The sequence below is a fragment of the Onychomys torridus genome, chromosome 7 (assembly GCF_903995425.1).
Source record: "Onychomys torridus chromosome 7, mOncTor1.1, whole genome shotgun sequence".
Taxonomy (NCBI): Eukaryota; Metazoa; Chordata; class Mammalia; order Rodentia; family Cricetidae; genus Onychomys; species Onychomys torridus.
This window is the reverse complement of record NC_050449.1, coordinates 49,608,565-49,624,757: the sequence shown is the minus strand read 5'-3', so window position 1 is coordinate 49,624,757 and position 16,193 is coordinate 49,608,565. Positions and strand designations below refer to the sequence as shown.

General features: G+C 42.1%; 1 protein-coding gene across 2 annotated transcripts in view; it reads left to right on the top strand.

Annotated features, from left to right (window-relative positions):
- Peak1 (pseudopodium enriched atypical kinase 1) overlaps positions 1 to 16,193 on the top strand; it is a 222,281-nt gene that overhangs the window by 199,195 nt on the left and 6,893 nt on the right. The window lies entirely within an intron of this gene.

Below are 16,193 nucleotides of genomic sequence, written 5' to 3'. Positions count from 1 at the left end.
ATCAACTCTAAAGTCCTCGCTTAAAGTCTTATCTACATATTATATAAATGAGATACAGATGAGACTTAAGGTGTGATTCATCTTAACGCAACATTGTTATCTGTGACCCGGGTAAAGCCAGACAACTTACTTGCTTTCCAAATATTGTGCCCAGGAATAGGATAGACATTCCATCCTGAAATATGAGAAATTAGAAGGAAGAAAGGAGAAAAGATGGGTATAGAAGTCCAAGTCTAGCAAATCTTAAATGCCCTTAACTCATATGTCTCAAAAAGGTACCCTCATTTGATACTGTCACTCATATGGTTCCACAAAAAGGTTTTCCCACCCTGAAGCACTATTCATTGTCCCCCACCTCCCAGCTCTCCAAGTCTAGAGAGGAGGCTCATCATTTGACACCTAGAAGAAAATAGTCCTACTCACTGGACCCTTAGTAAGAAGAACAGCATTGATATCTTATTTTTTAAGTTTTTAAAAAATATGTAAGTGGTATGTGTGTGTGCCTACATGAGTTTATGTGCATTCCATGTGTGTGAGTGCCTGCAGAAGCCAGAAGAAGTTATTGGGTTCCCTGGAATTAGAGATATACAGATGGTTGTGAGCTGGCTAATACAAGTGCTGGGAACCAAAGCCAGGTCCTCTTTAAGAACAGTAAATGCTCTTAACCTCTGAGCCATCTCTCCAGCAATAGTCTCAATCTCTTTATCACCCCATGGCTTTCTTCCTTTTCCTCAAAAAATAATGCAGCCAAAGAGCTCTATGGAGCAGGCCTGTAGAATTCAAGCTATCTGGCAGTCTTTTCATGCCATTCCACTTTCTTCATCCCCTTTGGACAAAGACTGTACCCAAACTGGCAGTCTCTGCTAATATAATATTGTCCTTGTTCCTGACTTCTGCTGACAAGTCTATGAGCTATACCCAGGACCTCCTTATCAAATGGCTGTTTAGCACACACTCTTAGTGTCCTGTAAAGAGCAAGTTTCCAAGTCTGGTGTGGTGGTACACACCTGTAATCCTAGCACACAGGTGGCAGAGGCAGGGGAATCAGGAGTAAAAGCCATCCTCAGCTCAGCTATGTAGAGTCTGAGGCCAACCTAAGGCTACATGAGACCCTATCTTGAAGCAAAACAGAAGATGAAGCATCATGCGTTTTACATGAAGAGACCAAACAGTCTTCATCTCCTTCCCTTTCCAATTGTCCTATAAGCAGTCAGGAGAAACAAAGGTACTCCTTCAACGCCTGACTTGAGCATCTCACCTAAAAACCCAACTTTACCTCTAGTACATTCTTTTCTCAACAAACCACTAGAACACAGTGTAGTCCGGTTCTCTGCTGCTTTATGACATGAGTCACCTTTCTAGTAGTTTCTAATAACGTGTTCATTTCCATCAGAGACCTCACTATCATCTCCTTTAATGTCTATATTTGCTGAAGCTGTCACTTCATACTTACCCAGGCCTTTTCTAACACACATCTCTAAATGCCTTCAGCATCTACCTAGTCCTAAGGCTGCTTCTAGAACATTCTTAATGATTGTTGGAATGGCATCCCCACAGTTTTAGTTTACTTAAGCTGATAGAAAATTGTCATTGACTCCATAGCTTAACAGAAATTTATTTTCTTTGAATTCTGGAGTCTGGAAAACCTAAAGACAGGGTTGTGGCTGACTTGGTTTCTAGTGAAGGCCTTCTCAGGCTTTGTAGACAGCCACCTTTTCAGTGCATCCTGACATCACAGAGAAAGCAGGTGAGCCTTCAGGTGTCTCTTTGCTGCAAGGATATCAATGATATTGTATCAGGTTCCTACTCATAACTTGTTTAAATGCAATTACCTCCTTATTGCCCTTATCTCTGGGTACACTCATATTGACAATTAGGACTTCAACACAGGAATTCAGAGAGACAGCTCAATCCATAGCAGGTGTCAGTGTTAGCCTTTGTTGTAAAATGAGTGGTTTTAACTTGGGACTTTTACTGAATTTGAAGGTTTTTCTGTCTCATTTATTCTAATTTTTCTTCATCATGAATGGCTTTATTTGTATTGATCTTAAATTAAAAGGCAGTGTAATACAGAAGTTTTGGAGTCATCTGGGCCCATGTTCTGAAATTTATCTCTGTTGTTAAATAAGTCAAGGAACTTTTTCGGTTTTTACATCAGCAGAAGCTGGCCACCATGTCTACTCATAAAATTGTTACAGTGCACATGGTTATGTAGTGAAACTGCTTTCATAAACTGTAGAGTGCATTTAAATACAATTAGGCAATTTATTGTTGTTAAAGTAGTCCACATTCTATAGGTTACTGATTTTTTTTGGGGGGGGGGGGATTGAGACAGGGTTTCCTCTGTAGTTTTTGGTGCCTGTCCTGGATCTCACTCTGTAGACCAGGCTGGCCTCGAACTCACAGAGATCTGCCTGGCTCTGCCTCCTGAGTGCTAGGTTTAAAGGCGTATGCCACCACCGCCCGACCTGATTATTATTCTTTAATATTGGACATTAGCCTAAGCATATTTAGATAGGTTCTATACTTTAATATTTTCTTTCTCGTTACTTCAAAGATATAAGCATCTTTTTCTCTTAAGATTATAGAAGAATGCTACAAAATGTAGCAACCTCAAGAATTTCAGTGATGCCAAAATTAGAAACAAACTAAGCTCCCGATATTAAGAAGATAGTTTAATAAATTATGGCACATTGTCCCAATTAAATGTTTGTAACCATTAAAAGTAGTGACTATAAAGACTATATAAGGATGAACAATGTTTATTGTAAAGGGTCATAGAATACCAAATAATATAAACACACCTTTGTTTAAAATGACCTGTAAAATAGTAATATATAATTAAATCCTGTGTGAGAGTAATGGTCATTATAGGTGATTTTGATTTTGTTAAAAGATTATATCATGATATATTCAGTGGCAGGAGGCAGACTAGAGCATTTGAGATTGTAGATCATCACAGTGGATTTCCTAAAGGCACAGGTATCCTTAGGTATCCTTGGTTACTCATCTCTGCTGTCCTGTCCTCAAATATAAATTACAGAGAGCCAGCCGGGCAGTGGTGGCACACACCTTTAATCCCGGCACTCGGGAGACAGAGCCAGGCGGATTTCTGTGAGTTCAAGGCCACCCTGGGCTACAAAGTGAGTTCCAGGAAAGGCGCAAAACTACACAGAGAAACCCTGTCTCAAAAAAAAAAAAAAAATCCAGAGAGCCCCTACATCATGTTCCTCAACTGCCTTTTTCCTGGGAGACAGTGTGATCAATGAGGAATTTCTGCATTCTGATCTACAGATGAGCTATTCCATAAACACCTGAAGGTTCCCCACTAACAACCAGTTCCTTGGTCCTTTTCCTTACCTACAGAATTCGAATTGCCAGCAGTGCGCTCTGGGAAACCATATTTGTAGCGGCACCCCCCACAGTGGTTTCCATATAGAATTTTTGAGACCTTTCGACAAAGTAGTTAAGAATTAGGTTTTAAAGTCAAAAGAATTGGGTGTAATTTATGGTTTAGTTGCATATTGACTAAATTGCGTTAGCCCTTGTACATACCTTTTCTAAGTCTAGTGTCCCTCTGTAAAATAGAAAGCATAGTTTTTTCTTTCTTTTTTCTTTTTTTCCTTGAGGTTGCTACATTTTGTAGCATTCTTCTGTAATCTTTAGAGAAAGGGTTTCTTTGTGTATCCCTGGCTGTCCTGGAACTCACTCTGTAGACCAGGCTGGCCTTGAACTCACCGAGGAGCCTACCTCTGCCTCCTGAGTATTGGGATTAAAGGCATTTGCCACCACGCCCAGCAATAGTTTATTCTTAGATCTTACATTAATTGCTTTCCTTGACACGGTAGCCAAGTATATAACAAGAAGCACATTAAGCTTAAGATGGAGAGGACTTATTTTGACTCATTGTCTGAGATTTCAGTCTATCATGAAGGGAAGACATTATGGCTGTGGTGGCAGAAATATGATGCCACTTGCTCATGTGTCATTGGCCCAGCAAACAGAGAGAGACTAGAAACAGTACTGGAATATTACCCTCAAGGCCCACCCCCACTAACCCACTTCCTCTATTGAGGCCCACATGCTAAAAGTTCTGCAGCTTCCCAAACAGCACCAGCCAGTGTAGAATGCTGAGTTTCTCTGTTTTCCTCTCCTTAGCAGTGAGAGCTGCTCTCTTCCTGGCCTCCTTACCTTCTCTTTCCACAGCTCTAACCATTTTCAGCCGGTGGCCAGTATACCATGTCACAGCCCATATGCTATGCAGTCTTGAAATTTCCAGTCAAATTGGCTTCATTACAATTCATCCTCACTCCAATTTTTGGGGACATAGGCAGAATATAACCAGATTCTTTGCCAGCATGTAACATAAATGGCATCTCCATAGAACCCCTGCTCCCCTCTGAAACTTCATGAGCCTGGCCATATTTCTGTTGACATTCTGGTCTCCCAAACTCTCAATCAGACTGGCCCACTAAACTGTATACCAGCCTCACCCATTGACCTCTGCTTACAAAATCCTGGATTTCTCTAGCCTGTAGCTCCAAAGTTCCCCATTCCTCCCAGACCTGTTCCAAAGGACTAGGAGGTATCTGGTCAGGTTCCTCACAGCAACTACTCCACTTGTGTTTTTTTTAATCAGCTACTGTTTGCCATTGTTATAAACACCTACCTCACCAGAAGGAACTTAAAGGGAGAAGGACTGTTTTCACTCACAGTTTGAGGACGTGCCAGCCCACCATGGTGGGAAGGCATAGCAACAGTAGTGCCTTGCAGCAGGGGAGCAGGACTGTGAGGCTGCTTGCTCCTATCTTGTTAGATGAGCAAACAGCAACTAGAAGCAGGGATGGACTATAAACCCTCAATGTCTGCCCCACAGTGACCCACTTCTTCCACTGAGGCACCATCTCCTAAAATTTCCACAGCTCCCTGAACAGCTCCAGTAGCCCCATGTTTGAATACATGAGCCCGTGGGGACATGTCACAGTCAAACCATAATAAAGCCATTGTAAGAGAAAAGGGGTACAGAAGGTCTGCAGGGCATGGTGGCAGATCCGTGTTGTCCCAGCACTGGGGAAGCCGAAACAGGAAGATCTTGGGTTTCAGGCCAGCCTAGACTATGCAACTAGACTGTCTGAAGAAAGGAAGCTACAGGGCTTCATATGTATGTAATGGTATAATGCTCAGCTGTACAAATAAGCAATAATTCCATTACACAATGTAGAAACATTCATGTGTCTCCTACCTGCCATTGCTTTTGACAGCTACAAGGACCATGGCTTTTTAATTCTTACATGCTTAGAACCTAGTATAATATATAATAGTGGGCATTTGAAAAAATATTTCACGACCTTTCAAAAACTATATAAAACATTGTGATATTCTGTAGATTTACAGCAATACATATGCACAAAACAAAAGCCTTGCCCTCCTAGAGCTTATAATACAGCAGAGAAGACATAAGTAACTCTTAAATAAGACAGATTATAGTGAAGGTTCAAACAAAGGGGTTAATTCAAAGTTAATGATTTTAGAAGAAAATCATAGTGGGAGAGACCCAAAAGACTGAAAGCAGGGAGGTCATTATTGTGTATTTGCAATAGTTCAAGTAATGGAGAGCCCACCCGTGCTGCAGTAGGAGAGAAAGCAGGGGCGTGGTTCAGAGTTGATGAAGGTGTGAGGCATGTACAGTTAGTGCTCGAGGTAAGGTGAAGGCAGCAGTCATAAATTGCTAGGCAGGACAACCCCAAAAGGATAGCAGTGCCATTAAATGAAATATGAATCAGAAAGATGAAGTGTCTGTGAAGCATGCAAATGACAGCCAAGTTAGAGAGGCTCAACAGCCAACTAAACACAGGAGCTTGGGACTCATAAGAAAGGTAAAGCCTAGAAAGATGGGTTACTCATCTCCCAGAATCTTGCTTTAGTTCAGACTCAACGGGACGTATTGGGATTGTTAGTGGAAGAGTGCAATGTGAGGAAAGGCATCCACATAGAAGTGACTGAAAGCAGGGACAGTTGGAACAGTAGGCACCAAAGGCCGAGAGCTCAAGCCTGCTTCAGGACGAGAGTTCAGTCTCTGGTAAGCCTCAAGAAAATGCAGTGACAGTGTGGGCAGGGGAGAGAAGGCCCTGCTTGCCCCATCCCCTCACTGCCTACAGCATGCAAGAGAACAGGCACTGCTCCTCACGAGGGCACCATAATAGTGCCAACCCTGCTGGTGAGGACACAGGTGAGCTTGCTCTGCGGTCATGAGAGAACATGGATGTGAGAGACTGAGCCCTGCCCCTCACCTACCATGTAGTGGTGTAGGCAAGATTGAGAACCCTCCCCTCCCCATGCACCTGGAGGCCTGTGGTAGTTAGGAAAGCTATCCCTGAGGTAACTAGAGCAAGAGAGCTGGCCCTGGTAGTGTAGGTGTGGGCAAGCCAACCCCAAGGATACGAGAGCAGGAGACTTGGCCCCGTCCCTTGCTGCTTACTACATAGGGTGAGCTACCTGGGGCAGTACTGGAGAGCTCACCCTGGCATTGAGGATGAAGGAGAGTTGATGGGTTGACAAACCCAGCAACCACCCAGACCCAGAACCAGAGCTGTATGTTAACCTATCCCATCATCCACCCCATCTATGATCTGCTGGAAAGGGGCCGGTCCTGCAGACCCAAAGTTACAGGATCTCCATGACACAGGATAACAGGATATCCAAGAGGAGTCCCAGTGAGGGCCCTGTATTGGTGATGTAGCAAAAACCAGAGACCTCAAGCCAGACCAGTGACTCAGTGCAGTGAACACTTGCAAGTAACAATATATGGACTAAAGGACTGTGTGACTCACTATGTTACACTACAGCTCCCACAATGAGAATTGTCTTTGCTTTGTCTTTTCTTTACAATTTTATCTTTTTTAGCCTGGGGGAGAGGAGGTTGTAAGGATAGAAGGCAGATGGGAAGGGACCAGGAGATGAGTAGGATTGAGATGCATGATGTGAAATCCACAAAGAATCAATAAAAAATTAAACTGTAAAAAGTAGAAGAAAATGAGTAGTGGTGGGATGGATACCAACACAGCACGCTAGCAGGGTAAGAAATGGGGGGAGAGTGAATATAGTCAACTTTCACCTAGGTGTCTTAGTAAAGAAAAAGGAAAATTGATTCCCACACAGTCAGTTACCTTCAGCTCCCATTTCTCACTCATCTATGTTTTCTCTTATTCTTTCATCTTGACAGACTGTCTGGGTGAGCTACACATTGGCTAGACTCCAGCCCCTCACTTCCCTAGTCTCTAAATAAAAGTAACCATACAGTTAAACTTGAACCTAAATCTTCCTGCTATCCAAGTAAAGATCTCCATTGCCGCCTTTGTCTCTCAAGAATCACAATATCCACTAAGGAAACATCCTAGTAAACTAAAGTCAGTTCACAAGGCCTTTATCATCCTCTACTAAAGGAACCAAGGCCAGAGAGGCTGACCAGTTTTGCAGAAACACCAGTTTAATGGCAGACTGACTCCTGACTGCTAAGCAGACCTTTCCTATTACACTTGAGTCAGTTAGCTAGCTCTCCATGTAATGCCTTTTGCCTAAATACCTGGTAGATTATTGCTTGGTCTTACTAATTTTTTTCTTATTTATCTCATGAGATAATCTTTGAACAAATGCTGCCATAAAAGATTGTATGTTAAATTTGGATGAAGTTACCTTAAAGGCTCAGTGTCTTACATATGTAAAAATGCAGCTACCTTTCTGACTGTTTCCCCCAGCAGTCCAAAGTTGAGACAGTGGTCATCTTCTCTTTTAACAGTGCAGGTCTTTGTTCTCAAGGCTAGGCAATACAAAGCTCAGTAGACAGGGGGACTTACATGTTTCACCAGCAGACCTACTTGCTTTTCTGCCTACACCACAGCCTTGTTAAAAGCTTGTAATAAAGTTGAGGTGAATTGTGGAGACCAGCGCTTTTTATTGCACTTTTTACTCAAATCCCAATTTGTCTTATTTGGGTAGATGCTGAGAAAGCAAGACACTAAATGAAAAAGCATTAAGGGGAATAGCTGTTATCAGTAGGAATTTACAAGGAGTTCATACTATCTACACAGGCAGTTAATTACTAGCTTAGTAGTAAGAGAAAATCTAGATGGGAAACCATCCCCACTTTCATAATTCAACACAAATATGTCCAGCATTAAAAACAGTACAGGAAGTGAGTGGGTGATCGGTGGCCATCTGCACAGACACAGCCATTCTAGGTTAGTGTCCACTTCATTTCATGGCTCTGCCCTTGTAGACGTGTCAGAGGCTCAACTGGGAACTTGCTGAGAAAGAAGAGGTTTGGGCTTGTATAAACTTGGAGCCAAAATAAATTTCCTAGTATGAAAAAAGTCAGAGCTTTAATATTAATGAGGTGAGAGAACATAGTGGGAATTACAAGTCAGGTTTCACATTAGTTGAATTCCTAATCTAGGTCCTAAACTCTAAGTTACAAATCAAATGGTGAAGCCTTGCACAGTTACCTTCTCAAATATCTCCTCTAGGTTCCAAATGAGTTTCTTAGCCATATGAACATTTTTGTAGTAATCTAAGCATTAAAATACCTGGCCAGCCTGACAAGTCTCATAGCAGATTTCCACAGTGTGGTGGAGTCCCTAGTACTTTGGACCCAGGCAGCATTCCATATAGTAAACATTTCCTCTATTTTGAGTGTTGTTGTAACACAGCTGCCTCTTGGGGTCAAGGTGGGGATGGGTCTTACCTCTGTAGCTAGAAGTAAAGGACACTCCTCAGCAGGTCAAGGAATTATGTCAAGGAGTGATTGGCCTGTATACCTACAGTGTCAAATACCAGCGTCAGTTTAGAACTTGGTTCTCATTCTACACATTCCCATGTGCAGCTGCACTCTTGTGTACTGCAACACAATAGCGCAGATAGAATAATGTGTGTGATCTTCAGTGCTCCTCGGTTTTGTCCCTCTACAGTTCATCCCCTACAGTATCCATCTCACTTAAGGCTCACTGAGGCACTGTTAAACGCATAGTACGAGGAGGAAATGAGATTCCCTGCTGATAAAGTGGAAGTAGGCTGAAGGCACACTGGGCCCATAATGGAAAAATAAAAGCTAATGTCGGCTATTTTGGGAAGAGTCCTGCATTTTGTAATTATTACTTTCTTTGGGAAAAAGAATAGAAAATTGAGTCGAATGATGAAGGAGCCTTGTCGTTTTGTGTAGTTTTGTTCAGGACAAAGCCAGTGAGCCTGTGGGGCAGACTCGACTCAGCAGACAGCACACATTGATTCAGTTTTACTGGCTTGTATAGTCTCTGTCATTCACGAGTGTTGATTACTTAAGTCTGTCTGCTATTGCCCCTTCTCCATTACTTTGGCAACTTCCATCAGTTTCCTAAAAGCTCTTCATGTCCTCCAGCTGCTCTGAGCGAATAAGCCTTAAAACCCTGCTGGATTCAGTGTAGTTAGAGTTTACCTGCCTGGCCCAGTCAGGACAAATCTCTCTCACCCACCAGTCCCACAGCCGCTCAGACCCAACCAAGTAAACACACAGAAACTTATATTGCTTACAAACTGTATGGCTGTGGCAGGCTTCTTGTTATTTACTTCTTCTATCTTAAATTAACCCATTTCTGTTAGTCTATACTTTGCCACACACATGGCTTACCAGTGTCTTTACATGTTGCTTCTCATGGCAGCGGCTGGCAGTGTCTCTCCCTCTGCCTTCCATTTCCCAGAATTCTCTTCTCTCTTGTCCCGCCTATACTTCCTGCCTGGCCACTGGCCAATCAGAATTTTATTTATACAGAGTGATATCCACAGCAGATTCAGTGTAGCTTTTCCTTGGTGTTGTGTAGAGGTGAATTGAACGTGTACTGTGTGCCCTGTTCTCTGCTAGGCCCTGAGATACAAGTGTCTGTTAAAATAGACCAAAAAATGAGCTAACTATAGTGAGAGAGATGCTCAGATGCAGGAGAATAAGTTTACAGTGGTTAGCTCCTTCTCTCTGTCAGAAGTACCACCTGAGAAGGACTTTGAAAGAAAAAGTAGGAATCCCTTTGACACCCAAGGAATGAAATTGGGACCTCGGACAGAAAGTACTGCAGGCATGGGAGACTGGCTACAAACAGAGCAGCATGGTAAGAACACAGTGGAAAAGAGGTAGGAAATACAGTTGGAAAGAGACTGCTAAGGTATCTAAACAGGCAGGTGATATCACATGTTTTTAAAGCTGGCTCTGCACCCTGTGAAAGTGAATGTTTTTTTCAAGACAGGGTTTTTCTGTGTCGTTTTGATGCCTGTCCTGGAACTCGCTCTGTAGACCAGGCTGGCCTGGAACTCACAGAGATCCGCCTGCCTCTGCCTGCTGAGTGCTGGGATTAAAGGAGTGTGCCACCGCCGCTGCCGGCTGTGAAAGTAATTTTTAAAGGAATTCATAGGAGAAGCAAGGAGCCCCATTGGAAAGCCTTTGTAGTAGTCCGGGAAGGTGGTAATGGTAACATTCGGGATGAAGAAAGGATAATTTAAAGGATATTTAGGAACAAAATCAATAGGAGTTGTAAATCAGTTGGACATAGGGAGTTAAGGTAGCAGAGAAATCCAGAGTGAACTTGATGCTGGGCCTGATGGTAGAGCCATTCACCAGGAACAAAGACCAGAGAGCAAGGGTGGGAAGAGTTCAGGGTTGGTTGTGCCAGATAATGGGAATTCATGGGATAAGGCAACACAAATCATTCAGCCAGTGTTGACAGTGTAAGATTCCGAGAGATAAATGTGGGTCACAATGCAGGTGTGAGATCAACGACATATGCAAGGTGGTTGCTGAAAATGAGCAGTTCAAGAAACTTTTGGGACATAGGGTCCAGAGATAATAGTAACCAGCTCCATCATACTCATGCCACCCCTACCTCCTGACTCTGCTCTTTCCTTAACTTGAGTATCTGTCACCAAAGGGGCAGCAAGAGGTAGGTCTTCTTTACAGGTCCCAGACAGTAAGGGCATTCTAGAAGGGTCAGTAATGATAGACACGTGCTGTCTTTTCCTCCCCGGCTGCTTATAATGTGGCTGTGCAGTCACAGCCCCCCACAGTCTACTTTATAAAAGTTAGCTGTCTAGGTTGACATTCTTATTACAAACATAAATGCTTTATAATGACAAATTTGCCTCAAAGGTATGCAGAGCAGTTGCCATGAGCAACACATAAAATGAGCCCCTGAACTGAAATGAATGTTTGGAATCTTTTCAGATTGTCTGTGAGGAACCATTGTCCAGCTCAGGTTTCCTGCTGAGACCAGGCTGTGTACATGTTATGTGTTTGACCTGGGTCTAGGAAACTCTTGAGAGAGGATAATTTGACCCCGACCCCAGTTTTGTGTTTTGTTTTTCCATTTCCCAGCAGATAACTTGTCAGTGGTTCAAGTGTCCCCACCCTTGTGTTTAGAAGTGTCGTCAGATTGCTTCAGGATGCTGCCATGACAAATGCTGTAGAATCATCAGACTTGTTGGCCCACTTAGTTGATAGCAACCAGATAGTTCTCCTTCCCTGTGTATTTTATCAGCTCAAACATGTACAACTTCAAACAGCTTCAAGCCCCAATTTTCACACCAGTACATTATTCATGCTGCAGTCAAGGGTCATGTACAGCCAGCTAGCTGTCCTTTTTTAGTGTTCCCGACTCCTCTGGAGAGTGCCTCAAGCAGGTGTGCCCTGTGAGCTGATGAACATGAAGCCCCTGTGCCCCGGATGGGCTCCTGGCCTGCTGGTGCTCTTCTCATCAAGGGCTCCCTTTACATGAACTCAGGGTCACTAGCGCTGATGAATCAATGGCAGGCAGGCAGGCAGGCAGATAGACCATGGTCTGTGTTTCCACATGAGCCACCCTTCAGCAGCTGAATTTTGGTCTGCTGCAGTGTGCAGAGGTGCCTGATGTTGATATTGCAGCTCCCTCTAGTGTCCTTGGGGTGTAGCCACTCAGTTTTTCTTCCATTACAGAAAATGTAGACAAGCACAGAATCTGCCCAAGTTGGCAGCATTTTAAGTTTGCTTTCCCAAACAGTTTTCTCTTGTTGGGAATGTGAACTTTTCCTGAAGATAGGATAGCATCCTCGTTCTGCTGTATTTTTGTTGCAGAGTGTGGGAGATGGGACTCGGATCCCTGTGGGAATAGTTCTTCTGGGGACTCTGTCTTGATGCTCCTACTGGGGCCATCTACCATTGATAAGGAAAGAATGTGAATTCTGCTCAAAAGAAATAAATGAGAAACTGAAAGGTTTACTTTGATCCTGAATAGAGAAAATACTGGGTAAAGGAATTTAAAAACAAACCAACCAACCACTGGCAGTAAGGACTTCGTCCATTTATTCTGGAAAGAATAGTTTGTTCTCCAAAATAACTTCTGAACTAGAAATTTATCATCTGAAGTCAGACCATTTTGAGGTATTTTCTTAATCTAAAGGAGTCAAGTTATTAATATTTGAAAAATGACTACTATGTACTACATAGAATAATATTATATTCCTGCCTAAATTAACATCATTGCAGCCTCCATAATAAAGATTTATGAGCTACCTATCATGTGAAATCCTATTATGGAAATCTCCATAAGTCCATGTTGGGTTGTAACTGGCTTCATGGTTATAAACCTATTAAAAGTCCAGTACCTTTCCTCTCCTTTATGTTCCATTCTTCTCTTATTTTCATTTGCCCTTAAACTAGATCGACCCATTATTCTCCAGCCTGTCTGTGTAAATGCACAGATAAGGAAGTGTGCTTGCTCAGGTTGCTCTCTGGGCAGACCATTTTCCTCCCAAGCATCTAAAGTAGTGGGACAATTTATCACTTCTTCTTTATAAGTCACTCTGATCCTTTATCTCAAGTTGATCTTTGAAGCTAAACATAAATTCTAGTTGTAGAACCCATGTTCTTATCTACTTCCAAAACTTAGGGAGACTTTATATAAATATGTCTGACTCCCTGTGTGTGTGTACATGCAGAGAAAATTACCATATCACATCTAGGCTATCTCCTCTACTCCTGATGCTGAACCACCAGATGATGAGGGGGTTTTCCAGTGTAACTTGGCATAGAAAAAAGTAAAAACTTGGTTAAACCCTTTTCTCTTAAAAGTAGGTTGGCTTCCTTAGACAAGAACATAATGCTGACCTTGGCATAAGTGGTGGTGACCTTAGCTGGGCATGGCTCCTAGCTATACTTGGGAATCTGAGGCGGGAGGATTACTTCAAGTTTGAGACTAACCTGAGCTCCATAGTGAGTTGCTGGCCAGTCCAGACTCTTCATAGGACACTATCTCAAAAAAAAAAAAACAAAAAAAAAACAAAAAAAAAACCAAGAGAACCTTTGCCAGTCACTCATTAGCTGTCCTCCTCAGACTAGCAGTCAGAGGGCTCCACTGCTGTGGCAGGTAGCTCCCAGAACTTAAAGGGAAGAGTGGGTGGGGCAGGGAAGGAGGGAGAACATGAACACTCCCACACACCATACAAATAGTGTATATGTGTGTGTGTGTGTGTGTGTGTGTGTGTGTATGTATTCCTTTTTCTCTTTGAGAAAATATGAAGATTCTGTAAGATTGCCTCCTTCCTAACATTTCCAAGTGGTCTGATTGGTTAGCAGCATTACATTTATGTATCTTTGTCATGTGTAGATTTCTCAGCCATGTGTAGATTTCCTTGATATACTTGATTCCATTTAATCTCTCCTACCGCCTGTGAGGTAAGGTTTCCATATTATTTATGGTATTTGTTTTGTTAGGCAATCTGAGACCCAGAGGAATTGAGTGCGCATGCCCAAGGATACTTAGCTATTGGTAAGGCTAACTCCCAGGCCTAAATCCTTGGGAGTGTCCTTTCTGTAACATGACAACTGATTTCAATTTTCAGTTTCATTCAACCAAGTTCAATGATATTTGATAGACTTTTCAAAGACTGAGGAATTGGGACCCTGGAATCTCCATTTTAGCAGGCAATATGATACTGAGCAAATGATAAACTGCCAATGAGTTTAATGGTACTGTGTACCAGATCTAACTCCCCCTACAACTAAATTATGGCTAGTATAGGATTTTAAATACCTGGTGACACATGAACATGAAGTATTGCCATCAGTGCATTATAGAAGGAATTCGTGTGATTGATGAGCATATAGGATGAATTACACTGCATTTGCTCAAGATCAAGAGCTTTCCAAAGATAATGTTTTCGCAAAGATATATGTTTGAACTTGAACTCTGCCTAGGGACATCTATTCCAAGACCAGAAGTTTGCTTTAAAAATAAATATAAAGAACTTTTCAAACTGATTGGGTAAGTATGTGGCAGAAGACTTGAAAGACCTTGGTTTTGGATATCTCAGTAGGTATATATGGACTTACTTCCATGAAATGGACTAGTGATGTCGAGTCTCTAATTGTAATAAGCATAGGCAATGAGAAAGAGATACTGTTCTCCCCGAGAGTCCCTTGCCCTTTTTTTCTTTTTAATACATCTGTATGAATAGAAATTCAGTGCATGCTGCTTCTCCAAACAGGGCAGCCGTCTGTATCTCCTAAGAGATTTGCAGTTTTCTTTTTAAGTAAAATGGATAAAATACAATTTTCAGACTTCCTTTTTTTTTTTTTTTTTCATATCACTGTAACAAACAGGCAGCATTCGTACTACCAAGATCACACATGCTGCTGGGAGTCTTGATACCTGACCACAGGCTGTTGTGGTCTGTGAACTAGCAGTAGACTGCAGCTCCACCATCAGCCTCTCCAGACCCCCTGGGGGATTCCATTTGGTTTTGCTTTTATAGCCCTTGGAGATCAGAGCTGCTTTCTTGAGTCATGCCTACTTCATAGAATGTCTTCCGAAAAGTCTTACTGCCTGATGTTGGTATTACAGGGACAGGGAGGGGGAGGAAGAGCCAGGCTAGAAATTTCTACAGGAAGTAAGTAAAAATTGATTTTGCTGCTTCTTGTTGTCTTCTGGCTAGGTGAAGGGTAGAGTGGAAGAAGCTTTGGCATTACCGCACACTCAGCTCTGAAAACTACTGACATGTATCTGGACCTTACCTTTCTTTTTCAGAAAACATAAGCTGGACATGCAGAATTTCTTGGTGGTAGAAACATTCAAAATTCTTCCTTCTGGCTTTTTTTTAAATTAAATTGTGTATTATCTATAATCACCATACTGTACAAGACATCTGAATCCATGCCTCCAACCTGTTTATACCTGTCGCCCAGCCCTCCCCTCTCTTCTTCCCAGCCTCTGATAGCCACTGTTTCGCTCCCAGCTTCGAGACCATTCTTTAGGATCCACATCTGACCAAAATCATACTGTGGTTTATATGAGCCTGGTTCATTTTACTTCCATCTACATCATCATAAATGACAGAATGTTGTTATTTTTTTATGTATATGTACCACATTTTATTTATCAGTCAGCAATTAATATCATTTCCGTTTCTTGCCTATCAGTGGTAAACATTGGAATCCAGATGTTCCTCCAACAGTACTGTTTCCATTTCCTGTGGTTACACGGTGAGCTCGCTAGGTCATATGGTGGCTCTGTTCTTCATTATTTGAGGCTGTGCTCTGTTGTCTTCCACAGTGACTGTGCTCCTTGTATTTCCACCAACAGTGTGCGTGAGGTTCCTTTTCTGCACACTCTCACCAACACCTTTCTTTTGGTCACAGCTCTTCCATTTTTCTATGATTTATTTTTGCTACTTTTTAATTATATATATGTGGGAAGTGAGGTGTGTACACATGAGTGCAAGCACCCTCAGAGCCCAGAAGCATCTGGTTGTCCTGTAGCTGGAGTTACAGGTGGTTGTGATCTTCATGGCCAGTCGTGTGTGTGTGTGTGTGTGTGTGTGTGTGTGTGTGTGTGTGTGTGTCCGTCCTTCCCACTGTATGTCTTATGCTAATTATTTTTAATTGGATTATTTGAGTTTTAGTTATTTTTGTTATTGTTAGGGTTTTTGGTTGGTATTTTTTTATTTTGAATTTCTTATATGTTCTGAATATTGGCCTTTTATCAGATATGTAGTTTCAAATATAAGGAGCACAGTCATTGTTATGTCTTCATTCTGTTGACTATTGACTTTATGGTACAGAAGTGTTTTAGTTTGATGTAATCTCATTTGTCTATTTACACTTTTGTTGCCTATTCCCTTGGAGTCTTGTGCACAATTTTTTCTCCCAT